This window comes from Eublepharis macularius, chromosome 8 (genome assembly GCF_028583425.1).
Source record: "Eublepharis macularius isolate TG4126 chromosome 8, MPM_Emac_v1.0, whole genome shotgun sequence".
Classification (NCBI taxonomy): domain Eukaryota; kingdom Metazoa; phylum Chordata; class Lepidosauria; order Squamata; family Eublepharidae; genus Eublepharis; species Eublepharis macularius.
The window spans coordinates 131712106-131731553 of NC_072797.1; the positions used below are offsets into that span (position 1 = coordinate 131712106).

The 19448-nt window shown below is 51.4% G+C and overlaps 1 protein-coding gene across 1 annotated transcript in view; it reads left to right on the forward strand.

The window, feature by feature from the left end:
* CHRNB3 (cholinergic receptor nicotinic beta 3 subunit) overlaps positions 1–19448 on the forward strand; it is a 58441-nt gene that overhangs the window by 15462 nt on the left and 23531 nt on the right. The gene's annotated exons all lie outside the window — the stretch shown is intronic.

Consider the following 19448-nt stretch of genomic DNA (forward strand, 5'->3'; position numbering starts at 1 on the left):
CACGGATCATAACCTATGTATACGGAGGTCCCGATCCCAGACACTCTAGTGAAAAAGAGGCAGACTACAAATAAGTTCCAAACACGTGTATTTAGTGTGGCGTAAGCCTAAACTTGCACAAGCATACAAGAGAACATACAAGATCTAAGAAATACAGAGTAGGAAATACAGAGACGTTTGCATTAGCTGGTTCCCAACGATGATAGGGGGAATACTCACTTATCCTGGAGCGAAGCAGAGACACAACAGCGAGGGTGGCCCAATGCCAGCACTGGGACCACAGACGGACAGCAAGGAAGTCGGGATAGGATGGCACGCGCACCATGCGGTCTGGGAGACCGGCTTAAATACCCCAAAACGTACCCTGGGGCTGGTGCTGTACTTGGTGGTTCTCACAGATTAAAACAAAGGGTCTAATGGGCTACTGAATGGCTTGGATGGGCCACTTTGGTAATCAGATCGTGATAAGTGACACCTCAGGAAGAGGGGACAAAAGAGGGAGGGGGAAATCCAAGTGGGCTGAAAGGATGTTCCAGCGGACAGGGCTTGTCCTGATGTCATCAGCTCTGGAATGCGGAGGTTTCTTTGAGATGCATTCTCTAAGTGCTTGGGATGGTCGGCACTTAGTTCCTTCTCCTGGGCGGCTCCTAAGATATGCAGAGCGGGGCGAGGGGCTCTCGCTGCGGACGTGGTGTGCCCGCTTCGCCGAAATGGCTTCCCAAAGCAGTCTTCCTCCCAGGGTCTTCTGGCTGCCTAAGAACATGGATGCCGGCTGGGCATAGCAGGGGCTGGATAGCAGGCTGCCCGGTAGCGAGGGCAAGCTCGGCGACCTACCCGCAGGAGGCTCCAGGCGGGAACTGACCAGGGAGCGCCTAGCCAGGCTCGCTGGAAGTTTCCCCGGCAGGCACCCGGCTGCTAGCAGCGGCTTGGGCCCATGTGAGGCAGGCTTCCATGGAGGCAGGGGGAACAGCACTTTAAAACACAGTCCAAGGCAGGGAACAGGCACGGTCCGTGGTAGATGGCAATGCAGGCACGGGGCACACTTGTAACACAGTCCAAACACACACTGGGAATTCCAGATACAGGTCAGGGCAGGGCTGCCCAGAAAGAGAGTCCTTTGTGCAGTTATCCAAACATGGAGTCAGTAAACTACACAGTCTATAGCAGCAGCAGGGTGATTGACACGCAGGCAGGAAACTGACACGTGTACCAGAACACACACGTGCAAAGCAGTCTTTGTGTAGCAGCAGTGAAACAGTAATGCAAGAAACTTTAACACAGTTCATGGCAGGCCTTAAAGCAGGGGAGGGGGCCTACTTGGCAACAATTCCCCCCCTCGGAGACCCCGTGACGTCAGGCGCGCGGGTCTCCAAACTTGACTTCAAAGGCGAGGTGGTCGGCAATGTCCGGTGGTCGAGCTTCGAGCGAAGAAGGAGTGGGAAGGGAAGGGGGAGGAGGCGTCACTCAAAAATTTAGTTTGGAGAACCACCTAACCAAATAAGTGCAATTTAGATCAGCCAATGGGCTGCAGGTCTCTGGGTTCACACCAGGGGGTGCGCTAAGTGCAACCGTCAGAATAAATAGCAGTAATTCATAAGCGATAGCAATTCATAGTTACATAGGCAGTAATGAGCAATTCATAGCAATGCGTAATTCATATACAGCGGTAAATTCATGGGTATAAGGTTAAAAGCAAAGGCAATTCATGAGCCAATTCATGAATACAGGATTAAAAGGCGAAGGTAATTCATATACAGGTAAAAGCACGAGCAATTCATAGATGGGTGATAATTCATACAGGATAAAGTGAAATGTGCAAGCAAGGCATAGACCAATTCATCAATGGTGGAACAATTCATAGGCGATTAAAACCATAAATACATGTTTAGATAGGCTAAAAACAATCCATAGGAGATCTAAAACCAGTTCATAAATAAAAGCAGCAATAGTAAAAGCAAGTGCGAGGAAATAATTCATGAGGGTAAGCGGCGGAAGGGCTCATAGGGGGTCAGAAAAATAAACTTCGCAATTAAAAGGCTAACTCATGGCGCCAGATTAAAACCAAATTTATAGAGTCTAAAATCAGGAATAAAATAACCTTTAAAAGAGACCGTTCAGTAGGGGTCTCGGTTAAAACCAAATTCATAAAATGATAAACAGGCTAGAATTACCTCGGCGGAGGGAGTCAGGTTAAAAAGGCAATTCATAAGGTTAAAATCAAATTCATAGGGATAAAGTTAATAGGGGGTGATAAAAGGGTCCCAGTTCATGGGAAGATCATGGGCGCACTTGCAGTAGATAGAGGGAGGGACTAGTTCGGGGCTAAATTCATGGGAGTGAAATTCATGAAAGCAATGGAAAGAAATTCATAAAACAGTAGAGCAACAAAGATCACAGACGGCTCAGTCCGCAGTACAGCTGCTAGACTGGGTTGCATATATACAGGAGCAAGCAAACTTAGTCCATGTGTTCCAAAACACACTTCCACCCCCCCTTGCTGTCTGCGTCAATCCGCAGAGCAGGGTCGGCTGGCGGCGAGAAGGGCTTCAGGCACACAGTTCTAGTCCTCACGGAGGTGGCTGTCGGTTCGAAGGCTGGCCGTGGGCTGGGAGGCGGAGTAATATGTCCCCCCCTAGTCCACAAGAGGGCCTCGGAGCGGTGTTCGGCAGCAAAGCGTCCATGGGGCCGGTGCAGAGTTCTTACACATAAATGCACAAGCATAGTTCGTAACAACGTAAGCAAGGGATAAATAAAACAAATGGGGCGCCAAGAATAACCATTAAGGCAGAAGGAGGTCGGGGTTGTAATGATCCAAACGGTAGGACAGTTGGAGTTGCTGGAGCTGTCGGCGGCTCCAACAGCCCAAATAAAGTAGTGAGGCACATAACAAAACTTGAAAAGCCAAAATAACAATGATCGGGTGCAAAGCCAAATTGTAAATTCCAGTGGCAGTGGGGCTCCAGCCAAAGAGGGTTTCCCACCACGAGTGCTCACCGGTGGTCTTAATTCGCTGGGCAAGATCCAAAATTTCCTTGCCGTTGTGGGACACAACCAAAGCAGTGGTGTCCCCGTCCCTCTGGATGCTCTGGAGGGTGCGGTGGAGCTGCGGGTGGGCCAGGAGCTCGTGGATTAGCTCCAGACCGATGCCAAGGGAGACTGGCTTCACATATCGATAGATGGAGGGTGCCACCAGGATCTCTTCTTGGGTCCAGACCGGTACCGTGTAGGTGAAGTCGCAGGCTGCCACCGAAGACAGGTTGCAAAAGCAGCGGTTGACTCCCGGGATCACGGGCTTGAGCTGGAACGAGTTCAGGATCACAAAGTCGCAGGCCGTTCGCACGCAGGCACATCCTTTCCCAAGGTAGACCACAGCGGAGCTGTTCTCCTGGACGACCTCGAAAGGGCACTCATTGAGGGCATCGACTTGCGGGGCTACACAGGGGTGATGAGGTGCAAAGGCTTGGTCTTGGCAGATGAAGCCGGTCTGGTCTCGATGCTGGCACCCTTGGAGGCTGACGAGCTGCCATCCGGTCGGGGTGAAGCGGGCCCAATGGTCGGGGTGGCGGGCATAGAGGACTTCGGTGTCGCTGACTTGGAGTCCCAGAGGCACGACTGGATACACATGGAATGACTCGTGCGCACTGGCCGTTAATAAAAATAATTTAAGCTCCTGGGTGGTCGGTGAGAACGAGGAATTTACGAGAGACCACCAGGATTCAAGCTCCAGCTCAATGGGTGACAATTTGGGCGTAATCAATCTTTTAATTTCCAGGGGCAAGTGCCCGTCCGTGGCTTGCCGAATTAGCCCCATGGCCACAGCCTGATTTAATTGTTGGGCTTGCATACATGCCATGGCTATTGACACGTTGCGTTCAACAGACTGCGTTCCTTTGAGCAGCAGAGAAAAATCTCTTTCAATTTGACTCTCCCAGTTAACTAAAATGGAGCTGATCTCGTGTTGCCCATTCGAAATGGAATTTAGGGACTGCACCACCGGTTTACCTAAGTCGGAGATGCTAGTCGTGACATGGGCAAACTTATTAGCGAGAGTCTCAATATTGACTGAATCCAGGATTGCTAAGCCTCCGGCTGCAGGAGCAGTCCAGTCGGCAATGCTTCGTCTGGCACGCGAGAGAGAAGGAGAGGGATCGATCCACAGTTGTAGCCATGCATTCCAACCCTTGCTACCGGCCTCCAGATAGGGAGCGCACTGCGGCAGCCTCTGGGTTACATTCAGCTCAGCTAAGTCTATGCGGATCTCTTTTAAAGACATTTGCGGGCGGACTAGAACTCTCTCTCGAATGTCAGTTTTCAAAACATGGGAGCCCATTATATGCGTGCCGCCTTGGCTTAATTGTTCATTGCTAGCAATCAAAGGGTCAGTTTGGATGGTGTGGGTCTCCTGGGTCCGGATCAGCAGGGAATAATTGCCTGGTTCGTGAGTCAAGTTTACAAAGAGCAGCCCAAGCCGGTGAAATTTCTCTACTAGGGGCTTGGTTTGGCATTCGGGCGTCTGTTGAACCAGTATCCAATCCGGTGGGCCGTGTTTGGCTAGGTCTTCCTCTTTTACAATCCAGGTCAGGTTCTCCCAGCGTTCTATAGCAAAGGAGAGAACTGTGCCTGAAGGGGGCGTGATAGCGACAGATGCAGACTCAGTGGCAGTAGTGCCTAGTAGGATGGTCATTCTAAAGGGGTCTCCTGCCTTCCATACTGCGGCCGACACTAGAATAACTTCACAGTATGGTCCGAAAGCCTCAGTGACAAATGGCGAGGTTTTGACATTGGCAGGGGTGGTATATTTGTCTACCACCGGGACTGCGGTGGGGGCTGGCCTGATACGGGGAAGGAACATACATGGAATCGGAGCAAGTGGTGACACTGTGTCAGTAGGTGAATAGCATACTAATTCTTGGGACATAGTTTTCACTCCCACACATAAAATAACAAGCTCTGGGGGTCGGATCCACTGCTCTTCGCAACTGCGGAAGTTAGTGCGATCCATGGGGGTGGTCATATTACTCTGCTGCACAACCTTGCAGACCATCATTTCATTCCTTGCTAGGGTATTGATACATCTCCAGTGGGGGTAGGGCATTAATTTGGACGGGCGTCCCTCTGTTAGGGTGCCTGCCAGCACGAGCAAACACAGGGTAGCCAGGTGCCTCATCTCCTGGCCTTCTTTTTCCTTTTGTGGTGAGAATATCCTGGGGAGACCTGCGGATATAAGTACAGGTTCCCTGAGTTTGTTGCAGCAAAATAAATGAAGTGAAGTAGGGAAAAAGAAAAGGGAGGGCGTTTTTCTGCCAGCACTGTCTATTAGGTGGGGCTCGAACGAGAAGTCCCGGAGCACTAAGCGAGCCTTCCAGCTTGTTGCTCTGGGGAGCTCCTGTGCGAAGGTTCCTTTCTGAAGCATGTATATTTCAGAGGGTGAACGCCTTTGCGTCGAGCAAGGGTCGGCCGTGCGTTAGGCGGGATTATGCAAACTCGCCCCAGGGGTCCCTGGGTGCCTGGACTATGTGGCCTTCAGGTGCCCCTTGCTCGGTGGCGGGCTGTTTTTATTTTGCGGGCTGAGAGCTATCGGTCCGGCTTGGCCTGGCCTTGCCGCTTTAAAAGGAAGAAAAACCTAGAGAGCGGTTTCCATTAACTATGAGGGTTGCTGCTAAAGGAGACCTTCGTTCTATTTTTCTCAAATGATTTTTAAGTAGATGAGGTTAGGGTTGAAGGTATGTTTTATGATGGTTTGCTTTTGCTTTGCCTTTTTCCCTCTGCTTTTTTGCAGGACCTCATGTATGTATTTCAGCGGACCATATTTTTTCCTAGGATCAATTTTTGGAGGGACTCCCTCGGGAGGCCCCAATTTCATGTTAAAAGAAAGAAACACACAAAGCAAAAGCACACGGGTGTGGGTTACTTTCAGGTTGCCCTCACTTGGAAGGCCTGGCATGGCTTCATTATAACTTCAATATGTCTCCCCCCCTTCTTTTCCCTTATACGGTACAGGCAAGGGAAAAGATTACGTGGGGCGGGCGGCTGCTGGCGGAAAGGGCCGAAGTGAAGCCGAAGGCGCTCGGCAGCGTTTATCGAAAAGTGGCGGAGGCGGCCGAGATCTGCCGGCGCCACTGGGTCTGGGTTATTCGGGGGTCATCTTGGCGCGGGGGATCCTGGCTATGTAAATGAGGCACGCTGCCCCTTGTGCGTGGCGAACGCACCCCAATAACACATTCCAGAGGTAACATATTTACAGAATACTGGCGGGTCTTTTACCTTTGCACTAAAGCGTACTAGATGGTGGCGCCGTATAGCAACTCACCATGACGAATATGAACATTAGTAATAGAGGGATGTTGGGCTATCTGGGGGTCCTTTTCCAGGGGAGGCACAGCCCTCAAAGCCAAAGCCGACCATCATGTGAAAGCGTGGGTCTGGCAGGTGAGACCCCGAATCTACGTAGATGCGGGATCTTCACCAGCACGGCGGGTGAAATGTTTTCAAATACAGAGATCACCTTTATTGGTGTGTCTCCAATATTGGAAATGCATTCACTTTTGGGCTAAAGCCTCTCCAAACACTTTCACACACAGCAAATCTCTTTTGCCTGTGTAATTTTTTTCCGAACATGCGGCTTAAAAATCCAATTAAGAATCACTTTCGGTGGTGGTCCTATTTGGCTTTGGTTGCCGTGTCTTCCCCAAGGGTCCCAACTGTGGGGCCCGCCTAAGAAAGTTAAAGAATAGAACTGGAAAAACTTTTGACATTCACACCTACATCTACATATTCTACTGTTTCTTTTATACTAGAGCTACGAAGGTCTGGTCTAAGGGGACACAGGGTATCTCTGGCCCAGGGTGAAGGGATATCTGGCGAATCACTGGGCAGAGGGGGGCTGGGCTGGTGGCGGCTCCCCCAGGGTCATACACAGGCGGGGCGGTTTGGAGCGGCTTCCCTTTCCATTCCTTTAATTGAGAGGCATGAAAGTATTTTAGCCAAGTGCCTCCTGTCTTCCTCTGGATAGCTACCTGATAGACGGCTGGGGAGACTCTTTTCGTGATGGGGACTGGGCCTTGCCATTTGGCTGCTAGTGAATGCGCCTTTTGCGAAAACTTCCTGTACAGAACGAGCTGTCCTTCCTCCCACTGCCTTGGGTTCCTGACCCATCCTAATTTGCGGTCCATATCTTTCTGAGCTGTGCCCAACTTCTGGGCCACTTGCATGTGGACGGCGTGTATGGATGAGAGCAGGTCCTGGACCCAAGAGTCATTAATCACTACGGGCTGCATATCAGAAGGGAGCTGCGTATCTAGCCAGAAGGCTTCCGGGAGCTGCATTCTTCGCCCTGTCATTACCATATGGGGTGTGAGCCCGTGAACTGCGGTGGTGCCTCTGATGGCCATTAGGATTATGGGGAGTTTTTCATCCCAATCTCTCCCGGAGGAGCGAACCATTTTGCGGAGGGCCTCCTTGAGGGTCCGGTTGGTTCTTTCTATGGCGCCTGAAGCTTGAGGGTGGCCGGCTATGTGGAAGCGTTGCTGGATGCCTAGCGCCTTGCAAAGCTCCTGGGTGACTTCTCCGATGAAGTGTGAGCCTAAATCAGAGTCCATGACTCTCACAATGCCCCATCTTGAAAAAACATTGTTAAACAGTAGTTTGGCCGTGGTGGCTGCAGTGTTATGTTTACACGGGAATGCCTCGACCCATTTGCTAAAGGGATCTATGACAGTGAGGCAGTAGCGATTGCCGCGGGGAGTGGGAGGAAGGGGACCGATAAAATCAATCTGGATGCGAGCCCAGGGTCCGTCAATTCTCTGATGCTGGAGGGGAGCTCTAGGTCCAGTTGGGTCTGCATTGACCATAGCACAAGACAGACAGTTGTCCACCCATTGTGCTACTTCGGTGCGCATGCCAGGCCACCAACCAACCTCTTTGACCCTCTCCAGAGTCAGGTCCTTGCCTCGGTGTCCCTGCTCGTGGACAAACTGAATCAAGTCGGCCCTGACTTCCAATGGCACTACCCAGTGGCGTTCACCGGCTGTATCTACTGCCCAAACTATGCCTTCCTCTTCTCGGATCATTAGTCTTCCTGTCTGATCTCTTCCTGCGGCTAGGAGGTTAGCTACTTCTGGGTCAGATATCTGCAGTTGTGCTAGGTCCAGTGTTCCTGCGATTCCCTGAGCCTGGCTGCGGGCTTGTGCGCGGGTGGTGACAGGGTGGAGAGGACAATCGGTGGCTGGTTCCGGTAAGGGAGCATTTTCAGTGGCGGCTGCCTTGGCTGCGAGGTCTGCCTGGTCATTCCAATAAGCGGTCTCTGAGTTTGTCTTTTGGTGTCCTCTGACATGGGTAACCTGCGTTGGGCCTGAGCGGGACTGAAGGAGCGCTGCTACTTGCTGCCATAGCTGTAGGTGGGCTACGGGTTTCCCATCACTAGCTCTCCACCCCTGATTCTGCCATACCGGGAGCCAGACCGTGGCGGCTTTGGCCGTCCAATCCGAGTCTGTGTAAATGGCAAGTGGGCTTTCTGGGGGCTCAAACTCAAGCACTGCCAGAAGCGCCTGCACCTCAGCCGCTTGGCTGGAATGGGGGCGGGCTGGACCCTTTAGAGTGCATGCGTCGCTCACTCGCACGGCGCCGTAGCCTGTCCGAGGGGAGCCTCCAACGTGAAAGGAGGAGCCGTCGCAGAACCAGCATGTGAAGCCGTTCAGTCGGGCTTCCTCTAGCGGGACTCCCCAAGTGACTGGCCAAACAACCTGCGGTGGCGGGTCCAGGGGGCACTCATGCTCAGTCCCGGTTACTAACAGGCCATAGGGGGCTGGTGGCTCAGTGGTTTCCTTTTTAAACTCTACTCCGCGGTTGACCAGGGCCAGGGTCCACTGTGCTATGCGGGCGTTTGATACTTGTCCGTCTTGTATTTTGCCAGACAGAATATATTTGAGGGGCGTGTGAGTGGTTTGAACTATCGTGCGCGAGCCACCTATGATAAATTCCCAATGGGTCAGACTCCAAACTAGAGCAAGGCACGTCTTTTCGCATGGGCTGAACTTGGTCTCTACTGAAGTTAGATTGCGAGAGGCATAGGCTACTACTCTAGCGGTTCCCGCTTGCTGCTGGGTGAGCGTGGCTCCTATGCTTTTGTCTGACATGGCTAGCTGAATAAAGAATGGTTGGGTAACATCTGGATGGGCTAGGGCCGGGGCTGCGGCCAGGCTGCGCTTCAGTTCGGCTAAGGCTGTCTGTTGCTCCGGTCCCCACTCCCAGGGAGTGTTCTTCTTGAGGAGAGCATAAAGGGGGCGAGCTTTGTCTGCAAAGGACTCGATGAAGTCTCGGGAAAAGTTAAAAGTTCCTAGAAGGGCTCTGAGGGAGGGGACATCGGTGGGTGCAGGCAGCTTGGAAATGACCTCCATTCGCTGGGCATCCGGGGTGCGACCCTCGGGTCCCAGGGTCAGACCCAGGTACTTGACGCTGGTCTGAACCAATTGGGCCTTTTCCCTGCTTGCCTTGAACCCAGTCTCGCGGAGGAGTTCCAGGACTTCCCTGGTGATTTGGCGGGCTAATTCTTCCGTAGGGGCGTGGACTAAAATGTCATCCACGTAGCTCAGTACGTGGGGCCTCGAGGAGGGTTGGAGGCGTTCCCACATCTGAACTACATGGGCATGACAAATACTGGGGCTGGAGTGGAATCCCTGGGGTGTCCGCTTGAATGCGTATTGCTGGCCGCGGAAAGTGAACGCGAACTTGTACCAGCAAGACTCATGCAACCGGATAGAGTGGAAAGCGTTGGCCAGGTCTATGACCGAGTAGAACCGGGACCCAGCGGCAATGGCCGTCAGGATCTCGTTGTACTTGGCCACAACCGGGGCAACTGGAGGGGTGGTGGCATTCAGGGCACGGAAGTCGACTGTCATTCTCCAGGTCACTCCATCTGCTTTCAGGACTGGCCACAATGGGGCGTTGCAGATGGACTGCATCGGGAGTATGACGTCCCACTCAAGGAGTCCTTCTATGGTCTTGGCTATCCCTGCCTCGGCCTCGGCTGGGTACTTGTACTGTCTTTGGGGAGGGGGGTCCTTTCCTTCAATCAGGACGCAGGCGCCCTTCACTATCCCACACTCGGCCTTGTCTGTCACCCACACTTCGGGAAAGTCCTGAACCCAGGGGTCTCCTGTGATGGGGGCGAGAGGAAGGGGGGCCTTAAGGGCTGCACATCGATGGACTGCATTGACAAAGTCTGGGCCTCCTGGGATGCGCCACAGGAGCCCGTTTGCTAGGTCAATGGTCAGTCCCTCGGCACGGAAAAATGGCATGCCCAAAAGTCCATCATCTTCTCCCTGGTTTGCGCATGCCGAAATCCGGGTGGCCAGGTTCCCAACGGAGAGGGGGATATCCTGCCAGACCGGGGATTCCTGCATGCCGCCTCCAAAACCGGCGAGCTGCATGGTAGTAGAGGTCTGAGTTCCCTTTGTAACTAAGGTGGGCCGGAGTATATTAAGCGAAGCTCCGGTATCTATGAGGAGGGTGGCAGGCTTCTTCTTTTCCCCGGGAGTCCCGATCCCTGCCTTTACTGTCGGTCTCCCCCATGTGTCCGGCTTTAGTTTGGCAACTATGCCCATGGAAGGAGACTGGGACTCGGGGCAACCCTATTCTGATCCTGCACCCTGGTCGGTGGAAGCGGCGCTTCCTCTAAAGGGGTTGTTGGGGCTCGGGCGTTCCCGGACTGCAGCTATCGGGGGACTCGAGAAGGGAGGGTCTGGCGGCAAAGGGGGCGCCGACGGGGGTACTGGGGGCTGCTGCTGGTCTTCCCACTCCATGATCGCCTTCATTAGAACGGACGTGGGCTTTCCATCGAATAGCTCCATGTTCGCTCCAATGTTCTTGAGGCGCATCCACAGTTCCCAACGGAGGGAGTCCCTGGACTGGGGCGTGCTGCCACGGTCCCGGTAGCCCTCGTGGTCGCCCTGTGATGCTCCCCAAGCGTTAGACTGATCTGGAGGCGGGTAGACCTGATGGTTGTACGGGTGTGATGCTCGCGAGTGAGAAGGGGCTAGGGGCGCATCTTGCGGTCGGGGCTCGTGGGGTCCCTGCTGGGAGGAGGAACCGTAACTCGGGGTGGGTGCAAAGGAAACTCCCGGGCGGTAGTCCCTTGGCCCTCTTCCCCGGTTAAAACTGCTGCTCCTTCCCTGCAGGATTCCTCCCCTTGCCTCCGAGTAAGGGTTGCGTCCCTGCGGTCGGTACTGGGAGTGGGGGCCATGGTTGGCATAGGTGACTGCGCTTATCGGCTCGCTCTCCTTCCTACGGGAGGCCGGGGACTTCACATGGCGGATGGCGCCGGTCTCTCGCAACAGGCCAGCAATGCTCCTGATGCGAGCTTCCAGGTCTCCCCATGAGATGCTCCCGGGCTCAACTCCTGCCAGGGCCAGGCGAGTGGTGCTGTTGAGTCCATCTATAACTGCCCTCCTGAACTCTAACTCGTCAAAATCGGGTACATCGCTGGCATCTAGGTCCACTTCGTCTGCTAGCTCAGCAAGAAGCTGCTTTCTAGCTAAATATGCTTCTGGGTCCTCTCCGGGTTTCTGGGACTCTGCAATATACAGGGCCTTCAAGCTCTTGGTGGGCCATAGGAATGCGCACAGTTCTTTGATGGACCCATACTGACTGCGGGTGGCTAACTTCCGATTAGACGTAAGCATTAAGGGCTGTGACTATTTCGGGGCTGGCGCAGTGGCGGGCCAGTTGGGCTACATCGGAACCACTAGCGGAGGGCTGGGAGGTAGTTACGTGGGTGAACCACTGGATGGCCGTGTCTCGGTTCAAGGGCCCCATGCGATCTGCTATGGCTTGGAGCTCGTCGGGCCTCCAATTGCGGGTTTCCTTAACGACCCGGTCTGTCTTTCTGCCATCGTCGTCCATGGAGACGATTTCTTTAGTAGCTATTGGATGGAGGGGCTGTGGAGCTTCCTCGGGCTGGGGCGAAGGGGATGACCAGCTGTCGGTACTACCTTCGGGGAGGGCCAAGAGGGCGGAGGGGTGCACGGCGGAAATTACGGCCTGTTGCATCCCCAAGTGTCGTTTTAGGGCCTCTAGCTCCCTCTTACAAGCTGAATGGTCCGCGGCTGCGGTTTTAGACTGGTTGTGGTCCGCCATGAACCGGGCGGCATGGGTGAGCTTAGTAATCTCCTCTTGTCCCTCAGTTAGTGCGTGCTCAGCCATATCGGCACGAGCGGTGGCCGCTTCAGCCTTGTGCTGAGCGTCCTGGAGGGCAGTGGTTAGTCCTTGCTTCTCTAATATGAAATTGACGCGTTCGGCGCGCCACTCAACTGCTCTTCTCTCGTACTCTTTTTCCTGTTTGGTTAGCTTGGTCCTGAGAGTCTGGATTTCTAGACGCAAGGCGTCCTGCTCTCGCTCTAACCTTTCCTCTAACTCCTCCTGCGCTGTGTGCAACTTACTAATGAGGGACACGCTGTCCTGTAGGGCAGTGAAAAGTGCCCAGGCTCCATATCTGTCCTTTTTGCTCGATCTAGGTTTCTCCTTGTCACAAAAATCTTGGAAGGCACTTCTAACTATCTGGAGCGGGTCGGGTCCCTTGAAGGAACCGGCTTCCCAGGGGCAATCTCCCTTCTTAACTAGCCACTTCTCCAGGCGGGGCACGGTGGGGTTTGCCCGGTACATTTTTCTCTTTTCGTTTAAAGCTGACCTCGGGGGAGGTTAAAGAGTGGGTCAGCGACACCACGGATAGGGCGGTTTGAGCTCCCTATAAGTTTTCCCGTCTAGGGGCCGTTCAGAGGTTATTTCCCTTTGGGTCCTCGGGGATTCTTACACTGGATTCTTAGGGGTTTTTAACAACTTTTTCCTCTCTATGTTCCTTTGGGAGGTTTATCCTTCCCTCCGGTTCTCAAGGATTTTTAAACGGGGTTCTACACAGGTTTTTACCAGGGGTGGTTTTAAAGGTCCTACTTTTAGGTTCACAAGGGTATTTTAAGGGTCCTACACTCGGTTCTTCTCCACCGGGGGAGAAGGGAAAAATTCCTATTCCCGTTTCAAGCTTGCCTACAAGCCACGGGACCAGGAAAAGTTTACTGGCTCAGAAGGTGCTCTCAAGCTCTCTAAGCCCAAGAACCAAAACGCTCAGTGCTCCCAAGCCTCTGCTCAGAAGCCAAAGCTCAGGGGTCTCCCAAGCCTATGTGCTCAGAAAACCAAAAAGTGTTCCCAAGCCTCTGCTCGGAAACTGCAACTAAGGGGTCTCCTAAGCCTCTGCTCAGGCAACCAGAAATGCTCCCAAGCCTCTGCTCAGAAACTGAAGTGCTTCCAAGCCTCTGCTCAGAAGCTACAATGCTCTCAAGCTCCCTGCCCAAGAACTAAACTCAAAGTGTCCCCAGGCCTCGTGCTCAGAGACAAACGGTTAAACTGTCTCCAAGCCAAGACCAAAAGACTGAAAGCGCTCAAGGACTGCCTCTGCAAGTCCCCAAGCAAAAGTGCTCAGGAGTAAAGCTTACTGTACTCCCAAGCGAGGTGCGCTCAAGAGTTCTAACAACTCCCAAGCAAAAGTGTGCCCAAGAGTCCCACTGACTCCCAAGTGAGGTGTGCCCACGAGTCTGACTTAAAACTCGCAAGCACGGTGCGGCCGGTTGCCGCGGGGCTTCAGGAACCTGGCTTCAGATTCCCAAAGCTAACTAAACGAACGGACTATCGATCCCTTCACGTTTCCTCCGGAGCGGGGATTGAAGCTTAAGTGCTGGCAGGAACGGGGTTTGGACGGACTTAGGAGAGACGGGGAAGGGTGGAAGAGTTTTATATGTGCTGCCTCAGGATATATATATATCTATAGAGCCTACTTCTGGGATCCCACCCACATAGACGCGTTTAGGCGGCCCGGAAGGTGGCCAGGAACTTCACCAGTTCAGAGGTCCTCACCCACAGTACACCGGTTATAACGGCTGGAGGGCCTCGCGGTGCACCACAAAAGGCAAGTAGTCCAAAGCTGGCTGAAGGAGGAAATGGGGGAAAAGCCAACCCACAAGATAGAATTGCTCGCTAGAGCCACACACACTCACACTTTTAATTCCCTGAGCTAAATTGGGCTCTTTACACAGAGGTCTGGAAAATTTTCCTCTAAGTCAGTTCGCCGAAGACACGCGTGTCGACTCACGTGTATTCACATGAACTGGGCTATGCCCGCATTCTCCACCAGTAAACTGTTACCAGAACTGCTCTTTTATTATAATGGGGAATTAGCTATAGCAGTCTGTAACTTAAAATTAAGCGCGGATCATAACCTATGTATACGGAGGTCCCGATCCCAGACACTCTAGTGAAAAAGAGGCAGACTACAAATAAGTTCCAAACACGTGTATTTAGTGTGGCGTAAGCCTAAACTTGCACAAGCATACAAGAGAACATACAAGATCTAAGAAATACAGAGTAGGAAATACAGAGACGTTCGCATTAGCTGGTTCCCAACGATGATAGGGGGAATACTCACTTATCCTGGAGCGAAGCAGAGACACAACAGCGAGGGTGGCCCAATGCCAGCACTGGGACCACAGACGGACAGCAAGGAAGTCGGGATAGGATGGCACGCGCACCATGCGGTCTGGGAGACCGGCTTAAATACCCCAAAACGTACCCTGGGGCTGGTGCTGTACTTGGTGGTTCTCACAGATTAAAACAAAGGGTCTAATGGGCTACTGAATGGCTTGGATGGGCCACTTTGGTAATCAGATCGTGATAAGTGACACCTCAGGAAGAGGGGACAAAAGAGGGAGGGGGAAATCCAAGTGGGCTGAAAGGATGTTCCAGCGGACAGGGCTTGTCCTGATGTCATCAGCTCTGGAATGCGGAGGTTTCTTTGAGATGCATTCTCTAAGTGCTTGGGATGGTCGGCACTTAGTTCCTTCTCCTGGGCGGCTCCTAAGATATGCAGAGCGGGGCGAGGGGCTCTCGCTGCGGACGTGGTGTGCCCGCTTCGCCGAAATGGCTTCCCAAAGCAGTCTTCCTCCCAGGGTCTTCTGGCTGCCTAAGAACATGGATGCCGGCTGGGCATAGCAGGGGCTGGATAGCAGGCTGCCCGGTAGCGAGGGCAAGCTCGGCGACCTACCCGCGGGAGGCTCCAGGCGGGAACTGACCAGGGAGCGCCTAGCCAGGCTCGCTGGAAGTTTCCCCGGCAGGCACCCGGCTGCTAGCAGCGGCTTGGGCCCATGTGAGGCAGGCTTCCATGGAGGCAGGGGGAACAGCACTTTAAAACACAGTCCAAGGCAGGGAACAGGCACGGTCCGTGGTAGATGGCAATGCAGGCACGGGGCACACTTGTAACACAGTCCAAACGCACACTGGGAATTCCAGATACAGGTCAGGGCAGGGCTGCCCAGAAAGAGAGTCCTTTGTGCAGTTATCCAAACATGGAGTCAGTAAACTACACAGTCTATAGCAGCAGCAGGGTGATTGACACGCAGGCAGGAAACTGACACGTGTACCAGAACACACACGTGCAAAGCAGTCTTTGTGTAGCAGCAGTGAAACAGTAATGCAAGAAACTTTAACACAGTTCATGGCAGGCCTTAAAGCAGGGGAGGGGGCCTACTTGGCAACATGACTTACGGTGACCCTATGAATTAACAGCCTCCAAAACATCCTATCATTAACAGCTTTACTCAGATCTTGCAAACTGAACCATGTGGTTTCCAGTTCTGAAAAACACCAGGCTAACAAAACACTCTACACCTGACAATAGCCCTGCAGAGAAGATTAGCACATCAAGCACCAATCCATATGCAAAAGAACCTCCTCAGGATACAGTGAAGCCTCCCGCCATTAGCATTCCACACCCTGGGAAACTCTTACAGGATGACTCAGCTCAACCCCACCCCTCCTGAGTAGATATAAATGACCTGCCAACACCTTTCCCACACTGTGACACTGAGAGATCTCTGTCTTTCGGTGCTACACCTCTGAAGATGCCAGCCACAGCTGCTGGTGAAACGTCAGGAACTACAATGCCAAGACCACGGCAATACAGCCCGGAAAACCCACAACAACCATCGTTCTCCGGCCGTGAAAGCCTTCGACAATACATTGAACCATGTGGCTTTCTTTACCAAGTTAAGCCATCTCATTTTGGGGCTTTTTCTCTTTTTGCCTACTTTCCCTAGCATTATTGTCTTTTCCAGTGAGTCTTGACTTCTCATGATGTGATCGAAGTACGATAGCCTCAGTTTCATCATTTTTGCTTCTAGGGAGAATTTAGACTTTATTTGATCTAGAACCCACTTACTTGTCTTTTAGGCCGTCCATGGTATCCATTAAACTCGCCTCCAGCACCACATTTGCCCTGGCACCCCCAAATACAACGTGAGACAATAAAGACCAAGACAACTGAGTGTGGGTTCAACTAGTTTTGCTTAATTGTTTAAATTAATTTTAACGGCTGACCTATTTAAATAAGCTGACCATTTTGAGGGTGGGCTGTGCTAGGCAACCACTCTGGGCACCCATCAGGCAGGTCAACCTTGGTTCCAACTTGGCCGGTGCTTATTGTTGGCCTTGCTTATTCCAGTCTGCATAACCGTTCTGTGCCAAGAGATGCCCAGCTTTATCCCTCTCACCTGATGGGCCGCAAGGCACCTACCGTGTTTGAGAGACGCCATTCAGCACCCAGAGTGCTCGTTCACAGCGTCATCCAGCTGCAGCCTAGCCAGGGCTTTTTTTCTGGGAAAAGAGGTGGAGGAACTCAGTGGGTTGCCCTCGGCGAAAATGGTCACATGGCTGGTGGCCCCGCCCCCTGATCTCCAGGCAGAGGGGAGTTTAGATTGCCTTCCGTGCCACCGGCGTGGAGGGCAATCTAAACTCCCCTCTGCCTGGAGATCAGGGGGCGGGGCCACTGGCCATGTGACCATTTTCAAGAGGTGCTGGAACTCCGTTCCACCGCGTTCCTGCTGAAAAAAAGCCCTGGCCCTAGCTATTCTGAGCAAAAAAGGGGCTACACAATTGCCAATCAGATAAACATCCCCCTCCCCCCAAAATTCCTGTTCGGTCCCATAATAGTGATCGGATAATCCCATACTATACCTTGGGAAGGATGGGGTGTCAGACGCTGTATCAAAATGCCTGCTGGGGAGAAGCCGCAGGTAAGCCAATAGCTACCCATTTACCATCCCCTAATGGGCTGGGACCCCTTAACTCCACCCATAATGCCTTGTGTCCTATTTGCGTTGATGTGGGCTGGGCCAAACTGAATACATGGTATACATGCCAGGAATCTTACTTTAAATTAATCCCACACAGTTGAAAGTTTTGCTGTAATCTATAAAACATAGGCTAATTTTCTTCTGAAATTTTCTGGTGTGTTTTATTAACCATCATAAATTTGCATTATGATCTCTAGTGCCTTCTCTGAATCCAGTATGAACATCTGGCACTTCTCATTCCATATATGGTAAATAGTCTTTGTCATAGAATTTTGAGCATCACTTTACTTGCATGGGAAATTAATGCAATGGTCTGGTGGTGGTGGTGGTGGAGAGTGCCATCATGTCATAGCTGCCTTATGGTGACCCCTAGTAAGTTTTTCAAGGCAAGAGACTCACAGAGGTGGTTTGCCATTGCCTGCCTCTGCAGCCCTGGTCTTTGTTGGAGGTCTCCCATCCAATTACTAACCAAGGCTGACCCTGCTTAGCTTCTGAGATCTGACGAGATCAGGCTTGCCTGGGCTATCCAGGTGAGGGCAATGCTATGTTCTAGTACACACAAAAACAAAGCAGAAGATAAATGTCCAATATGCACTAAGTTGCAACATTTTCAGATGCAGACATGATCCAAGCAATAATATGGAGACCAATTTTAATTTTGTATTCTGTATCTCTGTTTTCATCCTTCTCTTTCTTTTACTTCCGCACCATGTTTCTTCTTCTCTAAAACCAAAGAAAGAAAAGAATGGCAATGTTAGTGCAATCCACCATACATCTGGGTATAACATGGTTGTAAATTGCTGCCTACCAGTTAAAGATTCGAGTTGACATGATAAAATGGTTGGTTGAGATCTCAGAAATGTTGATGTTCACAGAAATACTAGATTAATTTGGGCCATTTTCACACTACTAACCTGCTTCCGTAACGTTGCGAAATGTTGTGCAAAAAACGTGGAAGATAGCGTCTTCTCGTGAGAGTTTTGTTTTTGTTTTTTTTATAAAAAATTTTATTGGATGTCGCGCAAAACTCTCGCAAGAAGATGCTATCTTCTGTGTTTTTTGCGCAACATTTCGCAGCGTTACGGAAGCAGGTTAGTAGTGTGAAAACGGCCTTGGTTGAATTTCCAATGGCAATCTCATGAAAATGTTGCTTTTCTTCCCAAAATCTGAAATGGTGGCTGTCTCTACCTTATGTTAAGGTGGTTTACACCGACTCGTGCTGTGGTAAAGAAACAATGGAAGGGCTACCTTTTGGAAACAGGAATTAGCTAAATCAATCTTGAGGGTCACAGGGAAGCAAATTGTTTGAAAAATACCAATGTCCAATGACAGCCGGCATAGTGGGTGGCCCATACTGCCAACTGATCAATCGTGAACAGAAATGGCTAGGAGTTGACTGTTTCCTAACAGTTTTAATATATCCAATGACATACTAAGAACCACTGGCTTAAGTGAATCTTCATCTGCAAAGTTTTGTTCTGGTCCTTAGTAGCGTCTTAGAGCAGAACTACAAGTGACGAAAAGCACAGATTGGACCCTTGTCAGCTTCCCTCAAGTTTTGGCGGGAAATGTAGGCAGCTTGGCGGAATGTTGGACAAGTGACAGTTGAAAAGTCCATTGGACAGCAGTCAGAGAGCCAAGCTGCAAGACCAGGACGCCTACATTTCCCATCAAAACTTGAGGGAAGCTGACAAGTGTCCAACCTGTGCCCTTTGTCACTTGTGGTTCCGCTCTTAGATTTAAATAGTGGGTAGACTCGCATATAGAAACAAGGAAATAAATTTAGAAATTGTGAGGCAACTGGCTTATAAGAACTAATTGGAAGAATTAAACATGCATATGCATTGCTTCCTTGGACGATATAATTGATTCGTCTAAGCCTGAAAGAGGGAGGGTAGGGTTTTGTTTTTTTAGTATATTACACAGATCAATTTAACCTTGGAATAATAAAATGGAATGGAATGGTTACGTGTTATATACAAATATGTTACAAAGTCCTGACATTGCCTTAAAAAACATTTAAAAGCACAGGGTGGGTACCAAGTAGCGAAGCAGAAAGGAGTGTTTATTTACCTTGTGGCATTTTTATGGAAATGTCCTTGAAATGGACTGTACTAATTTCACACTGTGTAATCCACCTTGAGTCTCCATGAGAAAGGCAGACAATAAATAACATTGATGATGATGATGATGATGATGATGATGCCATTTTTCCACTCCAAGTTGCCTCCCTGAGTGCTTTCTGCAACAAAGATAATTTTCATTTGTTTTCTTAACTAT